The 15,617-nt window shown below is 36.3% G+C and overlaps 1 protein-coding gene across 1 annotated transcript in view; it reads right to left on the reverse strand.

Moving 5' to 3' along the window:
- The window catches only part of prickle1b (prickle homolog 1b), a 72,659-nt gene extending 57,390 nt beyond the window's left edge, over positions 1-15,269 (reverse strand). The window contains 1 exon segment of the mRNA XM_034163216.1: positions 15,022-15,269. The gene's annotated coding sequence lies outside the window, so the exon portion shown is untranslated.
- Between the last annotated feature and the right edge of the window lie 348 nt (positions 15,270-15,617).

Below are 15,617 nucleotides of genomic sequence, written 5' to 3' on the forward strand. Positions count from 1 at the left end.
ACCTTTGATCCTGGTTGCAGAACTAAGATTTTTCATCTTTCACCAAAACATTTCATCTTGATCACTTATCTTTGATTGCAATCACTGAACTTTGATCTAGACTGATGAATACCTGGACTTCTTGAATGAGGTTATGTTTTTATTTCAGCCCCCCTGGCTGTTTGTTTGTCTTGGTGGCTTGGACCATGTTGTATGGATCAATGGACACATCTTGACCTTTGGTCCTGATCATGTAACCAAGCACCAAGTCTGTTTACAGGATCAAAGCAATGAGAATCAACAATTAAATCTTGAAAATCAAATCAAAGATCCAGATCTTGTATCTATCCCAAAATGTTATCAATGCTTTGTTGTCCCAAGATTGGCCTCTCCTCCAAATTTAATTGAAATCTATGTCCTTTTTGACATATTTGAGAGACCGACAAATAGCAACAAAAAACAACATTCTTGGCAGAGGCACAAATTGAGAAAAATGCAGTCAGGAAGAAAAACAAACAAACAAACAAACAAAAAAGACTGAAAAAAAAGACAAAAAGCAGACTGTCTCTCATTAAGCCAAGTTGAAACATTTGACCCAAATGTCCAACATATGAGATCACAGGAGACCCATGAAGACACTGACTTTTCCATTGCCAATTTAAAGGAGTCACAAAATGTTCAAATAGACACCAAAATGGTGCAAGTTAATCACATAAAAATCTAAACCAGCAGCCATGTTAGCATGTTGCTATTGTAACAGCGCACAATGCTAAAATGCTAAGCTACAATACACGGTAACACATCATCCCGTGACAGAGAATGAAGCTAACGTGAAACTATCTGAAATAATATGACTTGTTGTGTGTAACTGTACAAACACACTATCGAACAAGTTTGTGCTCTAGTACTTCTGTTGAGTGAAATTTTATTGGAATTGAATTTGGACATTAGCATGTACCAATAGGTGGTGACATTAGCTCTACTGTTACTCTACAGTTCTGAGGCAATATTCCGGTGATAATTTTTATTACCCGTACCCAAGCCACACATTACGAAAAAACCACTGGCCAGTCTTCAAATATATGCAATAATCAAATACCCAAACAGAGATTAGCCAGTTAGCTTTTGCTTGTTTGGTAAGTACAATATGAAGGTGCGTGTTCGGGATTCATTCGTCATGTGGGATCTTTCCTTGGCTCAGACTCTTCACGCATTTATAGGTTGGTAACCAAGTTAGGTGGAGTCAGGGACTGCCAAGGTGACAACATTGTTAGCCGCCCCATTTTAGCTTCAAAACTGCGGCTAACGTCATAGAGAGTTTATGAGCCTAACTATAGCGAAACCGTGCATCTCCAAAATGTCACCTTTGCACATTTAAAAAGTTGCTGTGTGTATTTCGACAAAGCAGGCCTGTCTGACATCAAAAACATCCAGCTGTGAAACCTGATCACCAAAATTAGAAGGACATTTTCACACTGTAACAGACTGAGTCCCACGAAAACACCGATCTCTGCTGATAGGAAGACCTTTAATGGGTTTTTCTTCCCCCCTATCAAAAAGAAAAACCAAAAGCTATCATTACCGCTGCTGCATTCCATTTGCCTCAGGGTGGTCATTGACTGGGAATAATTATGTGGTCGCTGTGCGGCACCGTCCAAACCCAAACTGTGCTTCCATCTATGCCATTTAGCTCAACTTGAGCTTCAAAGCCTTTTAATTATCACCGTCTAATGATCATCGCCTTTAATGTTTGTAGCTACTATGGTAGCGTCTGGGCAGGTGCGTGTGTTGTCAGTGTGGGTATGAGTGACTTTAATCATCATCAAATAGAGCTGTGTGTATAGATAATTAAGATGGTGCCAAATCGACTCTCACTGGCATGCACGAATCAGGAAATCTCCACCGCGACGCCTCGGTTTCGTGTCGCTTAGCAAGTGCTGGGGGCAATTTTATTTACGCAAGTTGCAACACGGGATCCAGTGCAGCTCCATCACTCCATGTCTAATGTTCCTCTAAGCTCTGGATTACGTTTCCTCGCCACAAACTGACCATAATACCGGGTTTGTGGAGCCAATGCGGCCTGCGGGGTTTGGGCTCTAACCGCTGAGTGAGCATAAGGATCACTATTAGCGTTCTGAGATCAAGGACTACTCTTCCCACTGTGAAACACACACACACACACATCACCTCCTCCACCATTATAGTGAAATACATCCAAACAACATGAATGATGTTAAAAGAGGCGACGCTTCCGGCACTTCCACCTTATTTCATTGGTTTTCTACTTAGTCTGCATGAGCACATGGCATGGCAAAGCAACAACAACCACAAATATTTACAAACAATGTCCAAGAATAACTATGGGGTTCCACAAGGATCATTCTTGGGTCCTCAACTGTTACTTTTCAATGCCTTTGAAAAATGTCTACAAGGTTAAAGGACAAGTTAACCTTTTTTTTTTTTTCACAAACTTTGCACCCTGTTGCACAGTTCCAGATTTCCAAGTAGTGTTCAAATTCCTTGACTTCTGAAGCACTTCAGAGAAATTTAACTCGGACACATATCCTAAAGCCCCTTTCACAGCGGGCCTGCTTAGAGTTGCACTGTGCTGCGTATCTATTATGCAGGAATGGCTGCGTATGTTGCACGTGTGGGGGGGGGGGGGGGGGCGTAACTTTGGCCCGCCTCTTCTTCTTCTTCTGTAGTTTTGGCTTGCCTCTTCTGTGGTTTTGAAGCTTCACTGCAAGCAAAATTCACCAATGTCCAGCGGGATCATTAAATTCTAGCAATGCAGGTACATAGTGTGATACAAAACCTAAAAGGATTTTTTGCCGGACGCAGTGCTCTACCCCGAACGTCCGTTAAAAAAATGAAATGTTTAATTTTTTGCATCCATTTCCCCCTTTGCGTCCCTCAGCGTATTGTCACGTAGGGCTGCAATAAGCTCGGCGTAGTCGGTACGCCACATTACGTAACTCTACGTTGGCCTGGTGTGAAAGGGGCTTAACCTATCCCTTATCTCGGACGTGACATCAATGGCCTTTGAGATTAAGAGATGACTGGGAATCGCTCACAGAGTCACGAGCTTGACTGACAGATGTAATGCTGATACCTTTGCAGAAGAATGAAGGTCCAAGTCCTTGGGGTCCTGGTACTTCCTGTCCTACTCTATGGTTGGGAGACTTTGATAATAAATAACAAGATGTCTTTGGTACTAGGTCTCTTTGGACGATCCTTGGCTACAGCTGGAATGACTTTGTGGCAAACGAGTGGTTACTTGGAAGACTAAGGGAGTATCTCTTACACTGTGAGGGACTGTCAGCTACAACATTTTAGACACATGATGCAAAAGTGAAAATCAGTTTCGGGAGCATATGGGTGATTCTTTAACTATGGGCACTATTGGCCTTGTAAATGTAATTTCCACCACACCATTGCCTTACAATATAAAGCGCCTTGGGGCAACTGTTTGTTGTGATTTGGCGCTATATACATGTGCTCTGATGTCACTGTTTATCTCCATAGAAACTACCCAAACAATCTTTCATACAAACTGTTTAAAGGGACATTATGTGTTGTGGTGGAAATTACGGCAATAGTGTGGGACAACTACATTTTGTTTAAAAAAAAACACAACAGTTGTATGACATTGAATACCCCAATTATGTTTTGATTATTTTACTGATATTTTATTCAGAGATATTTTAATACATTAGAAAAAAACGTTTCTTTACCATTCATTTTTATCATTGAAGATCAAAAGTCTGGGTGTGGGACAAGCACAAAACGGCAATATTTGCATATAATGATGCTGAAAAAAGGTGAAAAAGTCATCATAGACTACTAGAACAAATTTCTTAACACTTTCATTGTAAAGATAACTATAAAAGTGTGAAATTTCCCCTTTTTTCTGTTTTTCATACAATATGATCAAAGGACATAATAAGTGCCCGTAGTCTAAGAATCACCCATATACAACCTTCCTAATTAGTCCACATTTTCACATTTTTCGCAAAAGATGGTCGTCAGATGACATTTTTAGACTGATTGCAACCCAAGGAATCCCTTAGCACCACCTACTGCTCCGGAGTGTGTGGTACCATCATGGACCTACATTTTTACCATTGTCAAATATACATTTAGCAAATGTAATAAATATGGTGGACATATTAACTACAGACATGTTTACAGGTGTTTAAAAGTAACTTTTGTTGCTAGTTTAATTCCGACTGATACTATACATGTACTGAACCCCAAAATCTGGCCTCCTTGATGATGAATAATCATTGCTGGCTGTGCAAAAATCACATCAGCCAGCGTCTGTTTTTCATTGTTCGCCACTCTGCTTCTCCCATTCAACGATCGACCCTTTAGCGTCCGGGACTTTCACGGAGCAAACGTTCTTGGCGAGTGTCAATGCGTGTGTGTGTGTGTTTTTATGTGTGTTTTCTGTTGGGAATGATTTACACAGGCCCCACGCCTGATTAATTCCAGTGTGACGGCACAAACTTGCCTGTGTGTACATATACTGCTCCGCGTTAGGCTGACAGATGCGTACAGACAGAACAGTGTTGACTTACTAATGGATGGAGGCTTCACTTTCCCCTGCTTGGAGATACACAAGCAATCGCACACACGTTTCACATTCATGTTTATGTTTCTTATTGGTTCCATTTATTTAATCTGATGCCAATCTCTGCTCCAAATCAAACAGCAGACACAAATATATCTATATATAAGAAAGCTGCACGACTGAACTCTGTGAACCAGCACCAAGCGATCCGAAATGCATACGCGCATTTGTACGGTACTAATGGTGGTGATCTTTCAGACTGCAACTCGCCCTTTCTCAAATCCACAAAAAAAAAGACACAAAAAAGAGCAGTTTTGCTTTAGAAATAAGATAAGTTGGGTTTTACATATATATATTATTATTTTTTTTTTTTTTTTCATCGAGTACCTAAGCACGCCGCCAGTGGGTTTAAATCCAACACACCCTTTGGTCGCCATGGAAAAAGGTTCTCCGTAAGAAGTTCCAGCAATATCAACACAATCTCCAGACTGGATTTCCTCTCTGGCATCAAAAGTCTGTTGAAGAATCTGTGCTGCTGATGAGAAAATGAAGACCTTGGAATCTCATGACTAATCTGGTGATACTGTTCTAACTAAACAAATACATCTATAAAAGCTGTGCGCAAAATAGCTGAACTGAGCATCATTAAAAAGCAATGACCATTTATCTGCTTCTTTGGCTGCTCAGTGAGGGTTGTTAACATTTATGGGTGATTCTTAGACTACGGGCACTTATTATGTCCTTTGATCATATTGTATGAAAAACAGAAAAAAGTGGAAATTTCACACTTTTATAGTTATCTTTAAAATGAAAGTGTGTTAAGAAATTTGTTCTAGTAGTCTATGATGACTTTTTCACCTTTTTTCAGCATCATTATATGCAAATATTGCCGTTTTGTGCTTGTCCCACACCCAGACTTTTGATCTTCAATGATAAAAATGAATGGTAAAGAAACGTTTTTTCTAATGTTTTAAAATATCTCTGAATAAAATATCAGTAAAATAATCAAAACATAATTGGGGTATTCAATGTCATACAACTGTTGTGATTTTTTTAAACAAAATGTAGTTGTCCCACACTATTGCCGTAATTTCCACCACAACACATAATGTCCCTTTAAACAGTTTGTATGAAAGATTGTTTGGGTAGTTTCTATGGAGATAAACAGTGACATCAGAGCACATGTATATAGCGCCAAATCACAACAAACAGTTGCCCCAAGGCGCTTTATATTGTAAGGCAATGGTGTGGTGGAAATTACATTTACAAGGCCAATAGTGCCCGTAGTTAAAGAATCACCCTTATGTTATCTTTTTATTTTAGTTTTTATCATAATGCTATATTTTTATACAAGCCCATATTTAATTTTCTGTATAATTATCGGATATTGAAATTGCATTTATTATTATTATTATTATTAAGCTATAGCTGAGCCTGTATGATGATTGTTCGTGCTGTGATTTTAAATTTACTCGGCTAGCGTAGAAAACAAAAACACTTTCTGAAGTATTGTGATATTTGGTTTTACGATATTAAAATTAGCTTTCATCAGTTGAAATAATCCAAATTAACTTGATTTCATTTCATGCTTTGATAATAGCCATGGTAGAAAGAAGTTACAGCTTCTATCCAGCTGAGGGTGCAATGGAAATTTTTTGTTGAGCTAATCTGAGCACGGCGTGATGTCGTGTCTGTTTATGCAGATATGGGGGGGCGTCAACAACAATAAATCACAATCAATAATCACAATAAATAAATCACAATAAATAATCACAAACAATAAATCACAAAACAATAAATCACAATAAATCATAAAATCAAACTGCAATACCTGTGGAATATTTAAGAATCGCAATATGTATAGAATCAGTAACCAAGTATCGTGATAGTATCAAACCAGGAGATAAGTGTGTCATCTGAGCCCTCGGAATATTTATTTGAGGGTGATTCTTTAACTACGGGCACTATTGGCCTTGTAAATGTAATTTCCACCACACCATTGCCTTACAATATAAAGCGCCTTGGGGCAACTGTTTGTTGTGATTTGGTGCTATATACATGTGCTCTGATGTCACTGTTTATCTCCATAGAAACTACTCAAACAATCTTTCATCCAAACTGTTTAAAGGAACATTACAGTGTTGTGGTGGAAATTACGGCAATAGTGTGGGACAACTACATTTTGTTTAAAAAAATCACAACAGTTGTATGACATTGAATACCCCAATTATGTTTTGATTATTTTACTGATATTTTATTCAGAGATATTTTAAAACATTAGAAAAAAACGTTTCTTTAGCATTCATTTTTATCATTGAATATCAAAAGTCTGGGTGTGGGACAAGCACAAAACGGCAATATTTGCATATAATGATGCTGAAAAAAGGTGAAAAAGTCATCATAGACTACTAGAACAAATTTCAGAACAAAATTAACACACATTCATTGTAAAGATAACTACAACCCCTGGCAAAAATTATGGAATCACCGGCCTTGGAGGATGTTCATTCAGTTCTTTAATTTTGTAGAAAAAAAAAGCAGATCACAGACATGACACAAAACTAAAGTCATTTCAAATGGCAACTTTCTGGCTTTAAGAAACACTATAAGAAATCAAGAAAAAAAAATTGTGGCAGTCAGTAACGGTTACTTTTTTAGACCAAGCAAAGGGAAAAAAATATGGACTCACTCAATTCTGAGGAAAAAATTATGGAATCACCCTGTAAATTTTCATCCCCAAAACTAACACCTGCATCAAATCAGATCTGCTCGTTAGTCTGCATCTAAAAAGGAGTGATCACACCTTGGAGAGCTGTTGCACCAAGTGGACTGACATGAATCATGGCTCCAACACGAGAGATGTCAATTGAAACAAAGGAGAGGATTATCAAACTCTTAAAAGAGGGTAAATCATCACACAATGTTGTAAAAGATGTTGGTTGTTCACAGACAGCTGTGTCTAAACTCTGGACCAAATACAAACAACATGGGAAGGTTGTTAAAGGCAAACATACTGGTAGACCAAGGAAGACATCAAAGCGTCAAGACAGAAAACTTAAAGCAGTATGTCTCAAAAATCGAAAATGCACAACAAAACAAATGAGGAATGAATGGGAGGAAACCGGAGTCAACGTCTGTGACCGAACTGTAAGAAACCGCCTAAAGGAAATGGGATTTACATACAGAAAAGCTAAACGAAAGCCATCATTAACAGCTAAACAGAAAAAAACAAGGTTACAATAGGCTAAGGAAAAGCAATCGTGGACTGTGGATGAATGGATGAAAGTCATATGCAGTGATGAATCTCAAATCTGCATTGGGCAAGGTGATGATGCTGGAACTTTTGTTTGGTGCCGTTCCAATGAGATTTATAAAGATGACTGCCTGAAGAGAACATGTAAATTTCCACAGTCATTGATGATATGGGGTTGCATGTCAGGTAAAGGCACTGGGGAGATGGCTGTCATTACATCATCAATAAATGCACAAGTTTACATTGATATTTTGGACACTTTTCTTATCCCATCAATTGAAAGGATGTTTGGGGATGATGAAATCATTTTTCAAGATGATAATGTATCTTGCCATAGAGCAAAAACTGTGAAAACATTCTTTGCAAAAAGACACATAGGGTCAATGTCACGGCCTGCAAATAGTCCGGATCTTAATCCAATTGAAAATCTTTGGTGGAAGTTGAAGAAAATGGTCCATGTCAAGGCTCCAAACTGCAAAGCTGATCTGGCAACAGCAATCAGAGAAAGTTGGAGCCAGATTGATGAAGAGTACTGTTTGTCACTCATTAAGTCCATGCCTCAGAGACTGCAAGCTGTTATAAAACCAGAGGTGGTGCAACAAAATACTAGTGATGTGTTGGAGTGTTCTTTTGTTTTTCATGATTCCATAATTTTTTCCTCAGAATTGAGTGATTCGATATTTTTTTCCCTCTGCTTGGTCTAAAAAAGTAACCGTTACTGACTGCCACAATTTTTTTTTCCTGATTTCTTATAGTGTTTCTTAAAGCCAGAAAGTTGCCATTTGAAATGACTTTAGTTTTGTGTTATGTCTGTGATCTGCTTTTTTTCTACAACATTAAACAACTGAATGAACATCCTCCGAGGCTAGTGATTCCATAATTTTTGCCAGGGGTTGTATAAAAGTGTGAAATTTCCCCTTTTTTCTGTTTTTCATACAATATGATCAAAGGACATAATAAGTGCCCGTAGTCTAAGAATCACCCTTGAATTATTCATGTGTGAATGGTCAAAGATCCCATTGAAATGGTGTCCAAAAAATTAGTCCAACAAACATTTTCCAGGATATGTAGGTCCAAAACTAGCAGGGCTAGAGAGATTAACAAAGCTTGAACCAATCCTCTAAATCACTAGTCATTATTATTATTATTATTATTATTATTATTATTAGTGACCTCATGATGAAGTCACAAAAATGACATGAAATTATGTCATCTTAGTCAAAAAGCATTTGCTCCTCTGATTCCCTTCATTTATTTCTGCCAAATGCACATAAAATTAACTGAATCTAAAGCCAACAGAACATAAAACTAAAGCAAACTGCACATAAAACTAACTGGATACAATGAGAACTCCACAGAAACTTGACTGAATCTAAAGTTAAGTCAATATAAGGTCAATTTAACCTAAAACGTATTGAATACAAAGCAAACTGCACATAAAACTAACTAGATACAATGAGAACTCCATACAAAACTGACTGAATCTAAAGTTAAGTCAAATTATGGTCAATTGAACATAAAACTTTTTGAATATAAAGCAAACTGCACATAAAACTAACTGGATATAATGAGAATTCCAAAATTGACTGAATCTAAAGTTAAGTCAATATATGGTCAATTGAACATAAAATGTATTGAATATAAAGCAAACTGCACATAAAACTAACTGGATATAATGAGAACTCCATACAAAACTGACTGAATCTAAAAAGTCAATATAAGGTCAACTGAAAACAAAATTAACTGAATATATTGACAACTCCACACAAAATTAACTGAATCTAAAGCCAACTGCATATAAAACTAACTAACTCAGTATAAGTTCAAGTGAGTACAAAATTAACTGAATATACTGACAACGTCACACAAAATTAACTGAATCCAAAGCCAACTGCATATAAATCTAAGTCAATATGAGGTCAACTGAGAACAAAATTAACTGAATATATTGAGAACTCCACACAAAATTAACTGAATCTAAAGCCAACTGCATCTAAAACTAACTAACTCAGTATAAGTTCAAGTGAGTACAAAATTAACTGAATATACTGACAACTCCATACAAAATTAACTGAATCTAAAGCCAACTGCATCTAAAACTAACTAACTCAGTATAAGTTCAAGTGAGTACAAGATGAACTGAATATACTGACAACTCCACACAAAATTAACTGAATCTAAAGCCAACTGCATATAAAACTAAGTCAATATAAGGTCAACTGAGAACAAAATTAACTGAATATACTGACAACTCCACCCAAAATTAACTGAATCTAAAGCCAACTGCATATAAAGCTAAATCAATATAAGGTCAATTTAATATAAAACATATTGAATACAAATCAAACTGCACATAAACCTAACTGGATATAATGATAACTCCACAGAAACATGACTGAATCTAAAGTTAAGTCAATATAAGGTCAATTTAACATAAAACGTATTGAATACAAAGCAAACTGCACATAAAACTAAATGGATATAATGAGAACTCCACAGAAACATGACTGAAACTTGACTGAATCTAAAATTAAGTCAAAATATGGTCAATTGAACATAAAATGTATTGAATATAAAGCAAACTGAACTGGATATAATGAGAACTCCAAAACTGACTAAATCTAAAGTTAAGTCAATATATGGTCAATTGAACATAAAACGTATTGAATATAACGCAAACTGCACATAAAACTAACTGGATATAATAAGAACTCCATACAAAACTGACTGAATCTAAAGTTAAGTCAATATATGGTCAATTGAACATAAACGTATTGAATATAAAGCAAACTGCACATAAAACTAATAGGATATAATGAGAACTCCATACAAAACTGACTGAATCTAAAGTTAAGTCAATATAAGGTCAACTGAGAACAACACTAACTGAATATATTGACAACTCCACACAAAATTAACTGAATCTAAAGCCAACTACATATAAAACTAACTAACTCAGTATAAGTTCAAGTGAGTACAAAATTAACTGAATATACTAACACACAAAATTAACTGACTCTAAAGCCAACTGCATATAAAACTAAGTCAATATGAGGTCAACTGAGAACAAAATTAACTGAATATACTAACAACACACAAAATTAACTGAATCTAAAGCCAACTGCATATAAAACTAAGTCAATGTGAGGTCAACTGAGAACAAAATTAACTGTATATATTGACAACTCCACACAAAATTAACTGAATCTAAAGCCAACTGCATATAAAACTAACTCAGAATAAGTTCAAGTGAGTACAAAATTAACTGAATATACTGACAACTCCACACAAAATTAACTGAATCTAAAGCCAACTGCATATAAAACTAAGTCAATGTGAGGTCAACTGAGAACAAAATTAACTGTATATATTGACAACTCCACACAAAATTAACTGAATCTAAAGCCAACTGCATATAAAACTAACTCAGAATAAGTTCAAGTGAGTACAAAATTAACTGAATATACTGACAACTCCACACAAAATTAACTGAATCTAAAGCCAACTGCATATAAAACTAAGTCAATATAAGGTCAACTGAGAACAAAATTAACTGAATATACTGACAACTCCACACAAAATTAACTGAATCTAAAGCCAACTGCATATAAAACTAAGTCAATATAAGGTCAACTGAGAACAAAATTAACTGAATATATGGACAACTCCACACAAAATTGATTGAACCTAAAGCTCAATCAATATAATTTCAACTGAGCACAAAATTAATTGAATATGAGGACTGCACACAAAACTGACTGAATCTAAATCTAAATCAATATAATTTCAACTGAGCACAAAATTATCTGAATCCAAGGTTAACCCAGTATAAAGGTCAACTCAACACAAAATTAACTGAATATAATGAGAATCCAGCCCAGTCTCACACTTTTTTCATGCTCCCGTCACGAAATGAGTGACATTTCCGTGACACATTTTTTATTTTATTTTACTATTTCTAACCCTACCCCTAATGATAACACAACCCTCTCCCTTCCCTTAACCCCCACAGGACACCCTGCCCCTTGATGGACCGCATTTCGTGATACCTTCATAAAATAAATTTGTGTTCCTGTCACAAAACAAGGTGCTTTTCATGACAGTATCACAAAATAATACATTAATTCACTTTTCGTGAACTCATCATGAAATGCCACACGAGACTGGGTTGTGAGAATCCCACACAAAAATTGACTGAATCTAAAGCTTAAATGAATAGAATTTCAAGTGAGCACAAAATTAACTGAATCTAAAGTCAGCTCCATATAAAACTAATTCAATATAATTTCAAGTGAGCACAATATTAACTGAATCTAAAGCCAACTCCATATAAAACTAACACAATGTAAGGTAATCTGAGCACAAAATGTACTGAAACTAAGGTTAACTCAGTATAAGATCAACAACACAAAATGAACTCAACCTAAAGCCAACTGCATATCACACGAACTCAATATAAGGCTAACTTAGCATAAAATGAACTAAATCTATGGTTAATTTAGTATAAGGTCAATTCATCACAAACTTAGCTGAGTCTAAAGCCAAATGCATATAAAACTAACGCAATATACAGGTCAAGTGACTGCAAAATTAACAACTCCACACAAAACTGACTGAATCAAAAGCTAAATCAATATAACTTCAAGTGAACACAAAATTAACTGAATCTAAAGCCAAATGCATATAAAACAAACACACTCTGAAGTCATCTGCGCACAAAATTAACTCAATCTAAGGCAAACTCAGTGTAAGAGCAACTCCGCACAAATTGAACTGACTCTAAAGCCAACTGTATATAAACCTAATTCAATATAAGGTCAACTGAGCACAAAATTAACTGAATATTAGGATGAGAAACCCACAAAAAATTGAGAGAATCTAAAGCTAAATCAATATAACTTCAAGTGAGCACAAAATTAACTGAATCTAAAGCCAAATGCACATAAAAACAAACTCACTGTGAAGTCATCTGAGCACAAAATTAACTGACTCTAAGGCTAAGTCAGTGTAAGAGCAACTCCACACAAAATGAACTGACTCTAAAGCCAACTGTATATAAACCTAATTCAATATAAGGTCAACTGAGCACAAAATTAACTGAATCTAAAGACAAATGCATATAAAAACAAACTCACTGAAGTCATCTGAGTACAATATTAACTCACTCTAAGACTAACTCGGTGTAAGAGCAACTCCACACAAAATGAACTGACTCTAAAGCCAACTGTATATAGCTAAACCTAATTCAATATAAGGTCAACTGAGCACAAAATTAATTGAATATCATGATGAGAAACCCACAAAAAATTGACTGAATCTAAAGCTAAATCAATATCATTTCAATTGAGCACAAATTAACTGAATCTAAAGCCAAATGCATATAAACCTAACTCAATCTAAAGGTCAACTGAGCAAAAAATTAACTGAATATGATGGAAACCCCACACAAAATTGCCTAAATTTAAAACTAAATCAATGCAATTTCAACTGAGCAAAAAATTATCTGAATCTAAAGCAAAATATAAGTTCAACTGAGCAAAAAAATTATCTGAATGTAATGTTAACTAGAACAGAACAGAATAGTCTTTATTGTCACTGTATGGGGGGGCACGTACAATGAAACAACTCAGTATAAAGGTCAACTCAACATGAAATTGAATGAATCTAAAGCCAACTGCATATAAAATTTATGGAATCCAAAGCTGACTAAAAGGTTAAGTGAACGTAAAATTAAGGGAATCTAAAGCTAAATCAGTAGAAGGACAACAGAATATAAAAGTTAACTAAACCTAAAGCTGACTAGATACACATAACAAACTGTCAAACTAATTGAAAAGCTGCATAATTTAAAAACACACACCACCTGAATTTAAGACTGAGCATAAAGCCAGTTCGGTTTTTTGTGTCAAAATAATTCAATGAGCTGAGATTTCATTAAACCATTTTCATGTTATCAACCTATCATTTGAAGAACAAGTTTGAGTTTTGTTGTACTGTTCACCTTTTAAAATTTCAGGATTTGAACATTTGTTGATGCCGAACATACAGAATTAAAGTGAAATCGTGGAATCGGCGTTAGGCGAAATATGTCAGCCAGGACAAACGATTATATGTTTTTCAAATGGCTGACCAATTAACATCACCTTAACTTCTCTCTCTCTCTCTCTCTCTCTCTCACACACACACACACACACACGCACTGTATGTGTGTGTGTGTGTGTGTGCCCCCAGCCCAGTCAGGCCTCCCACAGAGGGGAAAACACTCTGGTCACCTGATCCTCTGCTGGTTCTGAATCAGCCAACAACACTGACAAACACTACAAAAATAAATAAATGTTAACAAACATCTTGTTTTCTGATCCGAACATTTAACAGCTGTTTTGTTGCAGCATTAAAAAAAAGATATTTTAGAATTTTACTGCTTGTAACAAACATAAAATGTAGATTATTTAAAAAAAAAAAAACAGTCAGCAGGATGATGATCAGCATGCATGTAACCGCTAGGGGTCACTAGTGGCTCCAGGACAGATCACACTCACTTGCAAAAAACTTGAAGCGCATTTTCACTCGATTAAATACATATCTCAAGCATTTGCGACTCTTATGAATGATAAAACTCAGAATAAAGCAGGCTGAGTTGAAAACCACAGATGACAGTTTGTAAAGTTGGCGCGCCAACCAGTTTTTGCACCTGTTTTTTTTTTTTTTTTTTTTTCCCAAAAGTGAAATGTGAATGAAAAGGAGAACATGAAGCGTGATGGTGATTAAAGAGCTGTTTGAAGGAGTGGGAACTCGTAAAAAAAAAAATACAAGAAAAACAGAGATACAGACTACCTGAGTGACAAGCAACAGCTGAGTCCACACATCTGGAACGCGCAACCCCTCCATTATGCGCGTCTTAACGCGCAAATTTTCCAAGTTGAAAAAAATCCCCCAACTCAACCTCAGCTTCACTTTTCGCTTTTCAGGATGCTGATCAGGGAAAATTTGTCATAAATTTACCAGCTGATTTTCTTTGACACGAGTGTAAAGCTGATTAATCCAGCGTTCACATCCTGCGCCGGTGCGTAATCGCGACGGTGCGCAAAGGCACTGCGGATCACTTATGTTCAGGATACCTGGTTTGGCAACATTTGAGAAAATAAAGAAAACAATCCGCTGATTTGACAAAAAAAAAAAAAAAAGAAAAGAAAAGAAAAAAAAGGTTGACACTCACCTCCAAGAAGAAGAAGAAAAAAAGACTCGATCAGGTTCAGTATTCCGTTTATCCGAATAAAACCACGACCTGTGTAGGCATCTGTGCGAGTTTTAAAAAAAGTCAGCTGTGGATGTCTTCAGTGCATGATCGCGCACAGACAGAGAGAAAAGATCAGCAGGCTGAGCGCCGCGCAGCTCTGGCAGCAATTAAAGAGTCGAGGAATGACATTAGAGCTGCTGTGCGCCTATTGGCTGAAACAAACAGGCTCCCCCTCCACTACACACGCACGCATTTCTCACTTACAGGCTGACAGCTTATTCTATACACCGATGACATACTGGATGCATGGTTTCTTTTGTATCAGATACTCAGACTGCTGGTAAACTACAGGAGCACAAAGTAGAGCGTGCATTCATTTGCAAAGGCCTTGGAACCAAATCAAACCCAAACCACGTTCTGAAACTTTGACCATGTCTATGTTATTTGATCTCTCATCAAGTTCCTTGAAGCTTGATCAATAAGCTTGAGTAATCTTGGTGATGAACATGAATACACACAACCATGGTCTGAATGACGGGATATGGAGAGCATGAATAAAGTTCTTTTTGTAAGTA

The sequence above is a fragment of the Thalassophryne amazonica genome, chromosome 22 (genome assembly GCF_902500255.1).
Source record: "Thalassophryne amazonica chromosome 22, fThaAma1.1, whole genome shotgun sequence".
In the NCBI taxonomy this organism is placed as follows: Eukaryota; Metazoa; Chordata; class Actinopteri; order Batrachoidiformes; family Batrachoididae; genus Thalassophryne; species Thalassophryne amazonica.